At 35.4% G+C, this 16608-nt stretch overlaps 1 long non-coding RNA gene across 6 annotated transcripts in view; it reads left to right on the top strand.

The window, feature by feature from the left end:
• Nucleotides 1–16608, top strand: part of LOC141578851 (uncharacterized) — a 382879-nt gene that overhangs the window by 9120 nt on the left and 357151 nt on the right. The window lies entirely within an intron of this gene.

Here is a 16608-nt window from a genome sequence, read left to right as displayed (position 1 = left end):
ACTCTATCTTTGAAGTTGTAGAGGTGATTATATTTCATTTTTTTCAATTCCAGTCCTTTTTCAAGAAGGTAAATGGAGAAGAGATCAAAGTTCCATGTTATTAAGTCAGAATTTAAATGAGTTAATAGAGAGAAAATCATCTAATGAATGAGATTTTTATAAGTCATGAAATAAAGTATATTCTACTCTAAAAGTTTCTTTGAGGTTACAAGTGAGCCACAGTAATCTTTCTAACTGTAGGTAAATAACACCAATGCCTACCAACAATTGTTATGCTAAATACCGTGCTTATAAAATAGTGCCAGAAACCTATGTATTATCTGTTAGGAAGGTCTATTTTTATTTTAGAATACCCAGAAAGGAGAAATGACTCATTTCAGAGGTCTGCAGAGGTCACACTCTAGTAAACAAAGCTGTCCTATTTGAACACTGGGTATGAAATGGGTCCCTTTTCTTTTATTCACATATTGATTTTACTGCAGATGTCTTTCTCAAAGGCAGGCTCAAAAATCATTTAAGTGCTTAGTTACTTTAATATGGTAGTAACTAAGTTGAAGCTTTCAGCTGGGTACTTAATGGATCTTTACCCTCCCCTTTGAACACATGCTTTATCATATTGACTGGGAAAGTGTCTAGAATTAATTGACAACAAGGAATTTGAGATTGGGCAGAGAAAAAGGATGAGAATGTAAAAAACACAAATGTATAAATTTGTAAAGCAGCCTTTAGAGAGGTAATGTGAGTTCAAGCAAAGTCTGCCACACTAGGAAGGAAGAGGCAAGCATTGTATATAAGGAGCTGATGCAGAGTCTGGGTTCGGGAGCTGCCATGAAGTCATCATGGTTGGAGTTAATTTTTTTTTTTTTTTAATCTGTCAAGTAGGAAATGAGGTTGAGACTTACCTGTGTATGCCAAAGTGGAATCTTTCTCAGTGAAGATGCCCACTGAGTGTAAGAAAAGGTATTTCTGTCTCTTGAAATTGCTCCCTAGTTTTGAGTACACAGTGGTGAGATTCTCGAAGTGGAAGCTCACCAGAAAAAAAAAAAATTTTTTTTTAGTCTGCATCCTTTTGCCTCCTTTAACAGTTGAGGTTCAGTCAAGAAAACTCTAGAATGTTCAATTAAGAAGAGATTTAATGCAGGAACACTGTTAGAAGTTTGGCGGAGTGGTCTGAAATGAGCACCAGTAGCTGTTAGTCTCAGTAATAGGATCTGGATATTGGTTATTGCCAAACAGATGGTCAAAGTGTGCTCCAGAGTGACCTGCAGATCTGAAAGAGGTGAGATTCATGGGGAGGACCCAGAAGCTGAGGCAAATGCCAGGTCTGATAAAAATCTATGGCTGTCTGCCATTTCCACAGCAGGAAAACGCCTGCTTTTCTTTTCAGCTTTGCAGATCTTGTGAGAGTGCCCATTACTGGTGAATTCTAACCTGGAATTCTACAACAAGGAATTCTGGAAAATGTAGCTCCAGGGCTTCTAGACCCTTTATACAAGGGGTGACCCTAAAAGGACAGTAATGATCCTGGGTACAGAAAATGAGAGCGATTCCTTCCATGGTATTAAGGATGAGTATTTTTAATGTATCTTGCTACAAATTTCTCTCCGCTAGAATTTTTTCAGTAATCAGTATTTATTGACTCATTTTCTGTGAAACTAGGTATGTTCAGGACACAATCACACTGTTGAATTCTCTTCCATAAAAGTGTTTATCTGTTGTACAAAGGAAGTTTAAATAGAGAAGTGATTTGATGGCAAATAATTAGATACGTGGAAACCACAAACTTTGGAGACCTGGATGTGACAGCTTACTAAGTTTGTTTAACAAAGTATCACAGACTGGGAGGCTTAAAAAACAGAAATGTATTTTCTCACAGTTTTGGAGGCTAGAAGTTCAAGATCAATCCTGTTGGCAGGATTTGTTCCCTCTAAAGCCCACAGGGGAAATCTGTTCCATGTGTCCCTCCTGGCTTCTGGTGGTTTGCTAGAAATCTTTGGCATCCCTTGGCACTTAGGCACCTTATTAACCTAGTGTCTGCCTTCATGTTGACATGGCATTCTGTGCCTCTTCACGTCATCGTTTCTACATGTGTGTTTGTTTGGTTTTTGTGTCCCAATCTCCTCTTTGTATAAGGTTAACAGTCATATTGAATTGGGGCCCACTCTGCTCCAGTATAACGTCATCTTAACTAATTACATCTTCAGTGAACCCATTTCAAAATAAAGTCCCATTCTGAGATGCTGGGTTAAGGCTTTAGCTTAGAGGGGATGTAATGTAACCCAAACACTCAGTTTAAATTCCAGTTCCATTATTTACCAATATGCATAAACACTTAGCTTTTTTTCCTTCAGGTTTTCCTACATGAAAAAAAACATAATGATTTGTAACCCATTTCAAAGGTTTTTCTTTTTAATTATAACTTTTTTTTTTCACATTGTCTGATAGAGCCGGTAGCCAACTACATATGATGATTCCTCTCTTTTTAATGGCAGTTCAGTTTTGTCTTTTAACCTTTCTACTAGCTTTATAAGTGGTCTTCTGCTTTTATTGTCTATTTGCCTTTACCAATGAGACTTTTCCTTTTGTAATTTCTAGTTTTTCAATTTTTTTATGGGGGGGTGGTAATTTAGGCATAGTTATTTATTTTAACAGAGATACTGGGAATTGAAGCCAGGACTTCATGCATGCTAGGCATGGACTCTCCAACTGAGCTATTCCCTCCACCATGTTTCTAGTTTCAGCCTTTCTGTTTCACTTAGAGAAGTTGCTTTAACATTTCTTGTAAACCTGGTTTTCTGATGCTGAACTCTTTTAGCTTTTGCTTGTCTGTAAAACTTTTGATGTCTCCTTTAAATCTGAACAAAAGCCTTGCTAAGTAAAATATTCTTGGTTGTAGATTTTTCCCTTTCATCCCTTTAAATATATTTGGCCACTCCCTTCTGTCCTGCAGAGTTTCTGCTGACGAGTCAGTTGATAGTCTTACCGGAGTTCCCTTGCTTGTTACTTGTAGCTTCTCCCTTACTGCTTTGAATATTTTTTCTTTATCTTTAACTTCTGCCATTTTAATTACAATGTCTCTCAGTGTTGTCCTCTTTGGGTTGATCTGTTTGGGACTCTCTCTGATTCTGGACGTGGATATCTGTTTCCTTTCCCTGGTTGGGAAATTTTCAACTATTATCTCAAAATTTTTTCTCTATACTTTTCTCTCTTTCTTCTCTTTCTGGGACCCTGATAATGTGAATGTTAGTACGCTTGATGTTGTCCCAGAGGTATCTTAAACTGTCCTCATTTTTAAAATTCTTTTTTCTGTTCTGCCTGCCTGATTTTCACTATTCTGTCGAGTTCACTGATCATGAAGATTTAATAAGATCATTCCTAGAAAGCACCTGGCATAGTCTTTGATACACACTAAGAGCTTAGTAAATATCTGTAGAAGTAATTAATTATAATGTTTTCTAAGTGGCCTATTCTACTGTTATCCTAAAGAAATTTTTTTATTTCCTTAATTTCTAAATTTAAGATATGTTGTTTTTGCAATAAGAAAAATAAAAAGTATATTCACATATTTGCATTTTTATATTGAAGTTAATTTTAGTTTTAGCTATCTGAATCAGGTTCATGCCCAGGAAGTATTTCAGAAGGGCTTTGAATGCGCATAGATCAGAGAGTAGAAAGATTCTTGCCTTTGGAAGGATGTTTGAATAGTAAACAAAGGCATTGGTGTTAACAATCCAGGAAATGGTAATTCATGCTATTTAGCACTAACACTAAGGGTGTAGTTGACTGCTTGGGCCTCTGGCAGGAAGATGGGTTGGGGCCAGAATAACCAGGGAATAGAAGGCTATGCTTGGTAGTGAGAACTTGCAGTCACACAATTGTCTAGGAACTTTTGCAAGTCTCAGAGATCATGTGAAGAAGTTGTAAAATGAGCAGATAATACTCAGAAACAAAGAAGCGGAACCTCTCTCTCCTAAATACTGCCCCTTCACTCCAGTGTTCACTCTACCCTGCTTCGGTTTTAGGTTTGTGCTGCCCTAAGAGAACAACTTCAGTTTTGTGACTGATTTGGCTCCCTTCTTCTGGACTAAATTTTTTTTTCTGTCATCATTCATATTAAAGACGTTATTGATTTCATCACAGTCGGAGAGCTATGTTTTCCCCAAAGGAAGCCTTCCTTTGTCATAGGAGGGAAAAAAGAGCATCTTCCTGGCACAATTATGAGAGGGCAACTGATGCCCCGGGAACAAATGCATAAACTCTCACTCTAATGTGCCCTGTTTCTTTACCTTAAAGGAGAGAAGTTTTATCAGAGGAAGAAAGTTTGTGACTTTTTAACTATTTATTGAAGGTGTATTTGTTTCACATGTATTTGCAGAGATTATCTGGGGATCAGAAGAAACAGAGTAATCAGTCTCGACATCTCCACTGAGAGTATTAACATGAGTAGATCAAATGATAGGGTAAATTCAAAATCATATCTTTCTTGAGTCTTTTGTTCAATGACATGCCCTTTGAACTTATCAGTGGCACAAACAATCCACAGGTTCAAAGTACATCAAATGGTAGAAAACTTAAGTTTCTAGGGACCTGGGCTTATTTATGGTAAAGAAGAAAAAAGATGAAAAAAATGGTTTTTGAAAATGTCAACAACAGAGGCTAGAGATCATGAACATTTTATCTCTAGCACTGCTTCTAACCATAAAAAACAGTGACAACTTTGATGTACTATGATTTATTCTCCCCGTAAGATATACTTAGAGAACAAAGACTCTGTGCTCTTGAAAACCTTAAATTTAGAAAATTTCATATGGAAAGTTATAAGTAACAAGTATAAATTTTTGTCTTAAATGTTTTTATTTTAATGCTTATAATTGGTTTCAGATAAAATATTTTAAGTGTACTTCCAGTACATTGGTTTTATGGAAACATCATACATACACTATTATTTGTGTCAGTTTAATTAGAAAATGAAGACATTCTTGGTAAGTCTGAACTGGAAATTCTCAGTGGTTTAATGGAATTTCTGGAGTGTTTGTACTCCTGTGTTCAGAAAAAAAAGGGCTAATTCTTTATATTGTATGCTTTGGAGAGAAAACATTTAAAGAAGACAGTAACACTTTCTCAAAGTCTTTTCAGGCACTGTCAGGCACTGGGTTGGGAAATTTACAGGCATTTCACACATTATGTGATCCTCACAGCAAACCCAAAAGGTAGGTCTCATTACCCCTATTTTGAAAGTGAGGAAAGGGGGGATATGGAACATCTGATTCTGGTCCCCAGTGTGATTGCAGCATTAGTTATAAGGAAGGTCTGCTGCAAGGATAATGGAGCAAATGTGGAAACACTCGCCTTGTTGTCCAACACATAGATTGTAATTTGGCACCATTAGGGATATATCTGTCACATTCATCTATCAACCACTTCATTGAAATTGTCAAATATTGTTTTATACTGATTAAAACTCTTATTGTCCATTCTATGAAGCCACCATCACCCTGATACCAAAACCAGGCAAAGACACTACAAAAAAAGAGAATTATAGGCCAATATCACTGATAAACATAGACGCCAAAATCCTCACCAAAATTTTAGCAAATAGAATCCAACAACACATAAAAAAGATTATACATCATGACCAAGTGGGGTTCATCCCAGGGACACAAGGCTGGTTCAACATATGCAAATCAATCAGTGTAATACATCACATCAACAAGAGAAAGGACAAAAACCACATGATCATCTCAATCGATGCAGAAAAAGCATTTGATAAAATTCAACACCCATTTATGATAAAAACTCTCGCCAAAGTGGGTATAGAGGGAACATATCTCAACATAATAAAAGCTATATATGACAAACCTACAGCCAGAATAGTACTCAACAGTGAAAAACTCAAAAGCTTCCCACTAAAATCTGGGACAAGACAAGGATGCCCACTATCACCACTCCTATTCAACATAGTCCTGGAAGTCCTAGCCACAGCAGTCAGGCAAGAGAAAGAAATAAAAGGGATCCAAATTGGAAAAGAAGAGGTAAAAGTGTCATTATATGCTGATGACATGTTACTATATATAGAAAACCCTAAAAGGTCCACACAAAAGCTACTAGAGCTGATTGAAGAATTCAGCAAGGTAGCAGGTTACAAGATTAACGTTCAAAAATCAGTTGCATTTCTTTACACTAACGATAAATCAACAGAAGAAGAAAGTAAAGAAACAATCCCCTTTAAAATAGCACCCAAAGTAATAAAATATCTGGGAATAAATCTAACCAAGGAGGTGAAAGAATTATACACAGAAAACTATAAACCATTGATGAAGGAAATTAAAGAAGACTTTAAAAAATGGAAAGATATTCCATGCTCTTGGATTGGAAGAATCAATATTGTTAAAATGGTCACACTGCCCAAGGCAATCTACAGATTTAATGCAATCCCTATCCAATTACCCAGGACATATTTCACAGAACCAGAACAAATCATAATAAAATTCATATGGAACCACAAAAGACCTAGAATTGCCAAAGCATTACTGAAGAGAAAGAAAGAGGCTGGAGGAATAACTCTCCCAGACTTCAGACAATACTATAGAGCTACAGTCATCAAGACAGCATGGTATTGGTACCAAAACAGACATATAGACCAATGGAACAGAATAGAGAGCCCAGAAATGAACCCACAAACTTTTGGTCAACTCATCTTTGACAAAGGAGGCAAGAATATACATTGGAATAAAGACAGTCTCTTCAGCAAATGGTGTTGGGAAAACTGGACAGCAGCATGTAAAACAATGAAGCTAGAACACTCCCTTACACCATATACAAAAATCAACTCAAAATGGATTAAAGACTTAAACATAAGACAAGATACAATAAACCTCCTAGAGGAAAACATAGGCAAAACATTATCTGACATACATTTCAAAAATTTTCTCCTAGAAGAAATAAAAGCAAGAATAAACAAATGGGACCTAATGAAACTTACAAGCTTCTGCACAGCAAAGGAAACCAGAAGTAAAACAAGAAGAAAACCTACGGAATGGGAGAAAATTTTTGCAAGTGAAACCGACAAAGGCTTGATCTCCAGAATATATAAGCAGCTCATACGACTCAATAAGAAAAAAATAAACAACCCAATCCAAAAATGGGCAGAAGACCTAAACAAGCAATTCTCCAAGGAAGACATACAAATGATTAAAAAGCACATGAAAAAATGCTCCATATCCCTAATTATCAGAGAAATGCAAATCAAAACTACAATGAGGTATCACCTCACACCAGTCAGAATGGCCGTCATTCAAAAATCCACAAATGACAAATGCTGGAGAAGCTGTGGAGAAAGGGGAACCCTCCTACACTGCTGGTGGGAATGCAGTTTGGTGCAGCCACTATGGAAAACAGTGTGGAGATTCCTCAAAAGACTAGGAATAGACTTACCATATGACCCAGGAATCCCGCTCCTGGGCTTGTATCCAGAAGGAAATCTACTTCAGCATGACACCTGCACCCCAATGTTCATAGCAGCACTATTTACAATAGCCAAAACATGGAAACAGCCTGAATGTCCATCAACAGGTGACTGGATAAAGAAGAAGTGGTATATTTATACAATGGAATACTACTCAGCCATAAAAACCGACAACATAATGCCATTTGCAGCAACATGGATGCTCCTGGAGAATGTCATTCTAAGTGAAGTAAGCCAGAAAGAGAAAGAAAAATACCATATGAGATCACTCATATGTGGAATCTAAAAAACAAAACCAAAAACAAACAAACAAACAAAAACAAAGCGTAAATAAAGGACAGAAATAGACTCACAGACAGAGAATACAGACTTGTGGTTACCAGGGGGGTGGAGGGTGGGAAGGGATAGACTGGGATTTCAAAATTGTAGAATAGATAAACAAGATTACACTGTATAGCACAGGGAAATATACACAAAATGTTATGATAACTCACAGAGAAAAAAATGTGACAATGAGTGTGTATATGTCCATGAATAACTGAAAAATTGTGCTGAACACTGGAATTTGACACAACATTGTAAAATGATTATAAATCAATAAAAAATGTTAAAAAAAAAACTCTTATTGTGAACTCTGTAACAAAGGTTCAGAATATTAAGAATAGGTAAAGACTTTGACATGATTGTTGCTAGAGAATTCGTAAGTTGAGAGGTAAATTTTAATTTTTCAAAAGTCTGATTCCTTGAAATCTGGTCTCCCAGAAAAGGCATTGGTCTTCTGCAGTGCCCTGTGGTAAGTGACCATAGATTAATGCCCAAGAGGATGAATCCTGGCCAACCACAGGGCTTGAACCCTTTTTCCTTCTCATACTAGTAGAGGGGCTGGTGCTGCTCTCAACTCTGAATACTAATCTTGCAGGGTGGGGTGAAAGTCAGTGTTCTGCATTACTACATTGCCAATTGAACCTTGAGGATCACTAAGACTGTCTAATGACACTGTTCATCTATAGATATGATGGTCCCTTTAGTAACTGTTGGTGGAAATGCTTAAAATTAATATGAAAGACTTTCATCCCTGGCTGTCCTTCTGACTCAATAACTACATGTCCACAAGCTTATTTTTAATGCAGAGCTGAAATTAAATCAATATCCACAATCTATCATTAATATGGGTGCAGACTCTGAAATGCACATGCCACATTTTGCCAGATCATTTCTTCTGTTGTTGGTTATGGCTTTTCTGAGGCTTCAAATCATTGAATGCATGAGCCCAGGTGACATTTCACAATATGTGTTTATGAAAAGGCAATAAACATTTGTATGGGTGTCTTCTTTTGTTACTACTCTAGTAGGTTTTGTGGGTTAAACAGTAGGTTACATAATTTGCTCTCATTCTTAGTCACCTTACCTTCACTCATCTAATTACCTGATATTAGGGACTTAAATATGTATTCTTATGTTTTCAGATAGGCCTTTACTCCATGGATTACATCCTTGATCTATTTGTGCTTACCTAGATATTGACAAGATTCTATTCCAAAATGAGTGGCAGCTATAAATTTAATGTCTTTTCCTGTTTATTTTTTTCTTTCTAAAATAAAACCCTATGATATATTATAAGTGTGGACATTTCATCACTACCTATCTGTGCATTCTCCTTCATCTCTTACGATTATAATTTTTGTATAAAATATTTAGGGATTTTGATTATTTTTTTGTGAAACTAAAGCCTTTATGGAGAGAGATATAGGCATTGCTGGAAGAATAGCCTTATCTCCATTAGAGGTTAGTATAATTCAAGTTCTGTAAATCAGTTAATCCCTATTTACAGTCAAACTAAGTTGTTTGCTTTAAATTGCAAAATTAATACAGATGGAATAGAGGTTACATTTCCAATGAAGAAATAAATAATTTAAAAGCACTTGGTAAAGACAGAATCAATTATTTGTGGTTATTTTAAAATAAGTAATGAAATAAGATTACATCTCTCCAAAAAAGACAAGACTTCTGAACTTCATTAGCAACTGAGCTTTCAATCAATGCTCTTCCTTTGGGACTAGCTTAAGGTATCTGAGTTATATGGAAGGGTTGAAAAGCTTTGATTCACTTTTTAAAATGTGTTCTCACTCAGAAAATAAATGTCAGTAACATATAGTTATTTTGAAACAACCTACTGATTTTCACTTGAGAAATGGAGATTTTACTTGGATTGGATCTTTAAAAATGAATGAGTTAATGAATGAGATTGGAAAAATGTGAAAATCCAGTTGCTTTTGATACTACAAAAACATGAAAGACTGCATGAGTGCATCTAGAACTTCCCTAATTCAGGATAACCAGTGTATCAGTTCACTGTAATTTAACTAGTAACATTTTGAAACTGCAAGCAACAGTGTAGAACATGGCATTTTTTAAATTGCTAACAAAAATGAACAGACAACAGAAACTATGAATCCAGAGTGGGAGAAATCTCCATGAGAAATATTGTGCAACTTGATCCATCAATCTTGACTGTATACTGTCTTTGATAAGAAACAAGATGAAATAATATTATTTTAGAAACTAAATTACTTTCGAATGGTCTCTGCCCCAGGAAAAATATGTTAGGTCGATTACTTTAAGGAAAAGTAAAGAATCACAAAATTCTTTAGACATAATGATTAAAAGAACCATAGTAAGAAAGAGAAGGAAAAAACAGAAAGATAAAATTCTCTTAAAATATCATTATGTACATCTTATACAATCAAGCTCTCCGATAACCAAATTTGTCTGTGTGTTAGTATTGATAAGATGAAAGTGATGGAGTAGGGAATACTCCACAAGTAGGAGAAAGATTAAATTATGAGGTAATAAACTTGAATTAGAAATCTAGCCAAAGCAAATAAAAATAATCTCCCAGGGTTTGCCTTGAGATCAACACACTTTGCGGTCTGTACCTTGATACTTACTTCTGAACTTCTACTGGAGATAACAGTCAAGAGGCTGGTATGATTCAGAAGTGTAAAAGAAGAAATCTTGATGAAGTGTGCAGTGCTCACTGACAGTTACACAACACTTGTACTACGTGAGAGACTCAAAGTGAGATAAATTAAATCAGTCTTCTCAGCAGTCCTATGAGAGAGGTAACATCAGTGTCCCCTACCCTCCATTATTTTATACAAATGAGACAAGTACAGAGTGAAAGTTAGAAAATCTGTGTATCTTTTCCTTTGTTCATTGCTTTGTTTCTTCACAGATTTTCCATGTACTTGCTATAAGTAGATACTACTATTGATAATGTAGCAAGCAAGAGGATAAAGGAGTGATAGAATTAATTATGAGCGTATTCAGTTCAAGTCTATGCTGCAAAGAAATTTGATGGCTTAACAGTTTTGCACAGTTCCTTATAAGGCTAAATTAATTAATTTTACATTTGTCCCTAAAGTAGGGTTATTTAATGTTCCACTTTTAATTCTGGTAGCAATTTTCCAGCATTTTCTAAATTCCCTCTCCCACTTAAAAATGGCTGACTCTTAGTTCTTACGCTTAGATAAAACCATACATCATTGAAATGACCAATTCATGCTCTTTTGCTATCCAGCGACAATAGGGTCATCCAGTTTTGCTTAATTTTAGTTCAGCATAACAGATAACAGACTGCTCTGCTTTCCAGAATTGCACCTGTTTTATCAGCTTCTGCATCCAACTCTTGTAAATTCTATAGATGCTGCCTGTTTGATGTGTGGTTTTTAAATAAAAGAATGTAAAAATAGGGTTCTTAGAGATATTTAAATTTAAGTACCTGTTCTCCATTTATCGGAATGCTTAAATAAGCTAGTTACTCTTACATTTTAATAAGTTATAATGAGTGGAAATGTAAATTGAATATTTCAGAGGTCTAAAGGATAATTTAATACTTTAAAATGTTTAGATAATTTCAAAGCAAATTGACTAAATCAATAATTTAACTTCTTCAGAATCAAGTATGACATACAATTGCTCACGATTTCTTCCAGTACTTACTGTCCTTCTAATTTCCAGTTTCTGTCAGTTGTAACATTGCTCTTATACTCTTGACAACCATTTAAATTGTTTTGTAAAAATAATTACATTTTCTCTCTTTTGTCTGTGTTGATTCTAAAAAATTAAAAAGAAGCAATAAGTAGCATTTACTCTAATGTAATTAAACACCTATGATTTACATCGCAGAACTTCGAGTCATAATTGGACCTATAGAAAGAAACGTTAATTTATGTTACTAGCCTGAGTCATTTAAGGGGTGAGGTTACAAGAGTGAAGAATATGTCTTTTTAAATTTTATCAGTTATTCTGAATTATAGAAAATTTTAGTTTAATTGATATTTGCATCCTGATTTTCTTCCATAGACTGTTTCGGGGGTTTTATTTCTCCTAAAGTTTCTTTTTTAACTTTCTTTTCTTCCTTCTTTTTAAAAATAGTAAATACCTTTATCATAGACCTAAGATTACTCTTTCTCTTATATATATTACCAACAATATCTATTATCTACTATAATTGTGAGAATAGATTCATATAAGATCATGAAACTGCTCTATAAATTTAAAAGTAGTATAGAAATATTAGTTAATAGTATTCATTTCTTTAACAGTCAGCCCTAATAATCCTTTGGCTCTTCACCTGGTTCTACTAAAGAGCCCAGGTATTTAGTCCAGCCTTTTCTCTCTTTTTATATAAAATTAGCTTCATCCTCTGATCATTTGTTAGCCTTCTAATCACCATTCCAGTTTCAACTACTGCTTTCTTAAATTGCAACAATACGATCGCAGACATTTTTCAGGTGCAGAGACACTAAGTTTTTACTGAAAGAGAAAACCATGCTGTCTGTTCCTTTCCTAGTATATATTTTTTTATGTTCACTGGTTAGGTAATACATTTTTGGAAGTATTTGAAAAAATACTACTTAAGCTTCATTTGAAAAAATTATGAGTAGGCGAGGAGGAAGCAACAACATATGTAGATTTCGGAAACCAATGTTTAAATATGTGAACATTAACATAATTTCAGAGTTGCTTCATTTTTATTTTGCATTTTAATTACTTCATTTACATGCATCTGGAGTCGTGTTACTTTTAACATATTCTTGACTAGATTAGCTGATGGATATGATACTTATTTTACATGTAGAATTGAAGATTTTGGAGTATGTCCATTCCTGAATAAAGTATAGTTAACCTCAAATTAAAAAAAAATTCTGAATTATATCTTGTGAGTTCCCTATTTTCTCTAGAAAATTATAGCAAACATAGTTGAAACCTGATTTAGCAAAATATTAAAGCTAGAGTATTGTATTCCAAAAGCAATTAAATAGATTGTAAAACTGGGGGAAAAATCCAATATAACAGCATCTCATCTTACCTCTGAGGAGAGTGGCTCATATTTTTTGAATAGCAGATAGCCATGTTTTTAAAAAAGAAAAACAGTCCTCAGGGCATTGCCAGTAAGGATTTGTATATATACATATATCCAGTCTTGTAGCTGTCTGTTCCAGATGGTATTGCTATGAGACTGAGGTGGGCCACCCAGCCACATTGTACTAAGCATGAACGTGACAGAACATTTACTATGTTAAACCTCTATGATTTCAGGATTAATTTGTTTTTGCAAATTAATAGTTACAGCAGTAGTTCTAGGAATTAAGGGGGTGTCTAGTGAAGGAAAACAATTGAAGAACAAGGTCATTTCTCTTAAGAAGGCAAGATAATCCAAAAGTGAACTCATGCAGTAGAGTCATAACTTCATCCTAGAGATCACAAGGAGAAAAACAAACCACTTCCAACCTCCCCCAAATGATTTTAATAGGTGCTGGCTTTCTTATGATAACTGGATGTGTTTTCAAATCACTTTTTTTTTTTTACCTTTTTTATTGAGTTATAGTCATTTTACAATGTTGTGTCAAAGTCCAGTGTAGAGCACAATTTTTCAGTTATACATGAACATACATATGTTCATTGTCGTATTCTTTTTTGCTGTGAACTACCACAAGATCTTGTATACATTTCCCTGTGCTATACAGTATAATCTTGTTTATCTGTTCTGCATATGCCTGTCAGTATCTACAAATTTCAAATCCTAGTCTGTCCCTTCCCATCCCCCTCCCCCTTGGCAACCACAAGTTCGTATTCTATATCTGTGTCTGTTTCTGTTTTGTATTTATGTTCTTTTTTTTTTTTTGATTCCACATATTAGTGATATCATATGGTATTTTTCTTTCTCTTTCTGGCTTACTTCACTTAGAATGACATTCTCCAGGGACATCCATGTTGCTGCAAATGGCATTATGTTGTCATTTTTATGGCTGAATAGTATTCCATTGTATAAATATACCACATCTTCTTTACCCAGTCATCTGTTGATGGACATTTAGGCTGTTTCCATGTCTTGGCTATTATAAATAGTGCTGCTATGAACATTGGGGTGCAAGTGTCTTTTTGAAGTAGGGTTCCTTGTGGAACCAGAAGCGGGATTCCTGGGTCATATGGTAAGTGTGTTCCTACTCTTTTGAGGAATCTCCATACTGTTTTCCACAGTGGCTGCATCAAGCTGCATTCCCACCAGCAGTGTAGGAGGGTTCCCTTTTCTCCACAGCCTCTCCAGCATCTGTCATTTGCAAACCACTTTCTTTTAATTTAGGTTTTTTAAATGTCAGGTACTACTTTAATCTTCATAAGAATATCCTGGAATGGTGTTATTCTAACTCTCCTTTGATGATTAAGAAACTGAGTCTTAAAGAGGTTAAGTAAATTACTCAAGGAAGCAGAGCTACTAAGTAGTGGAGTTGGGATTTGGACCCAGGTTCAAATCCAGAGTGGGGGCATGCAGCCTACCACACACACTGCCTCTCTAGGAGAAGTGAACCCAATAAGTAAAACTGGCATTTCTATGAACTGTAATCAGACACATTTCCATAGGACCACTGGGTACTTATACAGATACGCCTCTAGTGACTATTCCTCCGCATTCAATTAAGCTATACTTCTGACAAAATAAATCTTTAAAATAATATCTTAAATGTTAACAGTGGAGAGGGTTGAATGTCATGCTCTAACTTTAATAACTTTTCTGAGTTTTTGACTTTAATACACATCAACAGCAGGTAAAAATAATAACAAACTTCCTCAAACAGTTCACCTCTACTGAAAACCCTTTTAATAGTTTACCTATCTCCTTAGAATAAGATCCAAACTCCCTGATTACTGCTTACAGAATTTAACATGGTCTATTGCCTGCTTCTGTCTTCGTCCTTTTTTTTATTGTTATTAAAACCTATTCACTCTCTGCATTCCAAGTACACATACCAAGAACACTTACCTTCTTCTTTGTTTCTGGAACAGACCAGTTCTGTTCCACCTAAGGGTCTTTGCACCTGCTGTTTGCTCTGCCTGGAACCTTTCTTCCTGGCTTTTCAACCTTTTGGTTTCTTCTCATTATTTAGGTCTCAACTAAATTATCATCTCTTTAGAGAGACTTTTCCTGGCCAACTAATATGAAGGGGTCCACTCCCATAATACATGACCCTATTTTATGTCTTTCATTCTGCTGTGAAATGATCTGATTTATTTCTTGACTTATTTATTTTTTTCTTTGTCTTGATGATTCATGTGTGTGTGTGAGCCCTGAATGTGAAATGTACTCCCTTAAATTTTTAAGTGTACAATACAGAATTATTAACTATAGGCACAGTGTTGTAAAACAGAACTCTAGATCATGCGTTTCTGAAACTTTATATCTGTTTAATAGTAACTCCCCATTTTCCCCTTGCCCCAGTCTCTGGAAGACACCATTCTACTCTCTGATTCTGTGTATTTGACTATTTTATATACCTCATCTAAGTGGTATCATGTAGTATTTGTTCTTCTTTGACTGGCTTATTTCACTTAGCAAATGTCCTCAAGATTCACCCATATTTGTGCATACCACAGGATTACTTATTTATTCCTGGTCTCATCAAACAAGAACATGTGTTCTAGGAGAACAGTGATTTTTCAGTCTTTAGCATGCCACTGTGTCTCTACTACTCAGAATGGTACCTGGTGCCAATTAAATGTTGAATTCAATTAAATGTTATTGGGTAAGTGAAAGAATACTTCATGCTTTTTAAAAAGGAAACTGAGAAGGAACTTTGAAAAATGAGTTAGTGTAGCAGTTAGGGGTTGAGCTTGGGAGCCCAGATTTGTGGGTTTGACACCTGCCATTAACTGTGTGTGACTTTGCACAAATTTCTCAAACCCTCTGTTCCTCAGTTTCCCCACTTGTATGATGGGAATAATGGGAGTAATAATAGTCCCTTCCTCAGAGGGTTGTTGTTTATATTTATAAGTATAATTTAGAATTGTGTCAGATACAGAAAAAACAATACATGTGTATCCGTTATATAAATAAACCACAGTCTAAGTTGTATTTCAAAAGCTTCAGGTTTGTTTCTTTGTTTTCAGTTGTTTCAGCTCACTGACTTCATTCTTCAAACAGTAAGAAATACAGAATTGGGTCAGACCATTGAATCAATCCATTTTCTATCAAAGTTCCTGAGTTTGGTGATAGGTGCACAGCTGCCATTTATTCAGGCCATTGTGGAGAGTGTGTGATGTACCAGGCAGGAGCTGGGTACAGTGGTGCATCCTGTCATCACTTCAGTAAAGAAATAGGCCATTAATTATTTATATAGTCAGTCCACCTAATAACATTTGTTAAATAATTGGTATCCGCATATAATTTTGCTTGGGCAGATTTTTATTTGGTAAAACTGGAAGTAGCATTCTTTCCAGAATTACAGTGCACATTTTTATTCTCTGAAGGTTTTAAGCCTTTTCTCTGTGCATGACACTTTTCTAAGGTGTTTTGCACTAGAGGAATTTAAATTTGGCAGTTATCACAGACATGCTTGTCTAAAACTCTTGTCATCACATTTCAAGACCATGGAAATGTATGTTCAAAAACGGATCAAACATTTGACAAGAGCTGGACATCTCCAACTGAGTCAAAAGTAACCTCTTCCCAATTCTCCCTTGGTTATCTGATTCTATTGCATTTAAAAAAAAGTGATCCCAGGGATGACTCTGGGCAAAAATGTCGCCTTTAAATCCTCAGCCTGCCATTCAAAACTTTTCATATTATGTTCCCTCCATAT

Source organism: Camelus bactrianus, chromosome 10 (genome assembly GCF_048773025.1).
Source record: "Camelus bactrianus isolate YW-2024 breed Bactrian camel chromosome 10, ASM4877302v1, whole genome shotgun sequence".
Taxonomy (NCBI): Eukaryota; Metazoa; Chordata; class Mammalia; order Artiodactyla; family Camelidae; genus Camelus; species Camelus bactrianus.
Note: the sequence above shows the minus strand (reverse complement) of the source record. Positions and strands in the feature narration are given on the sequence as shown.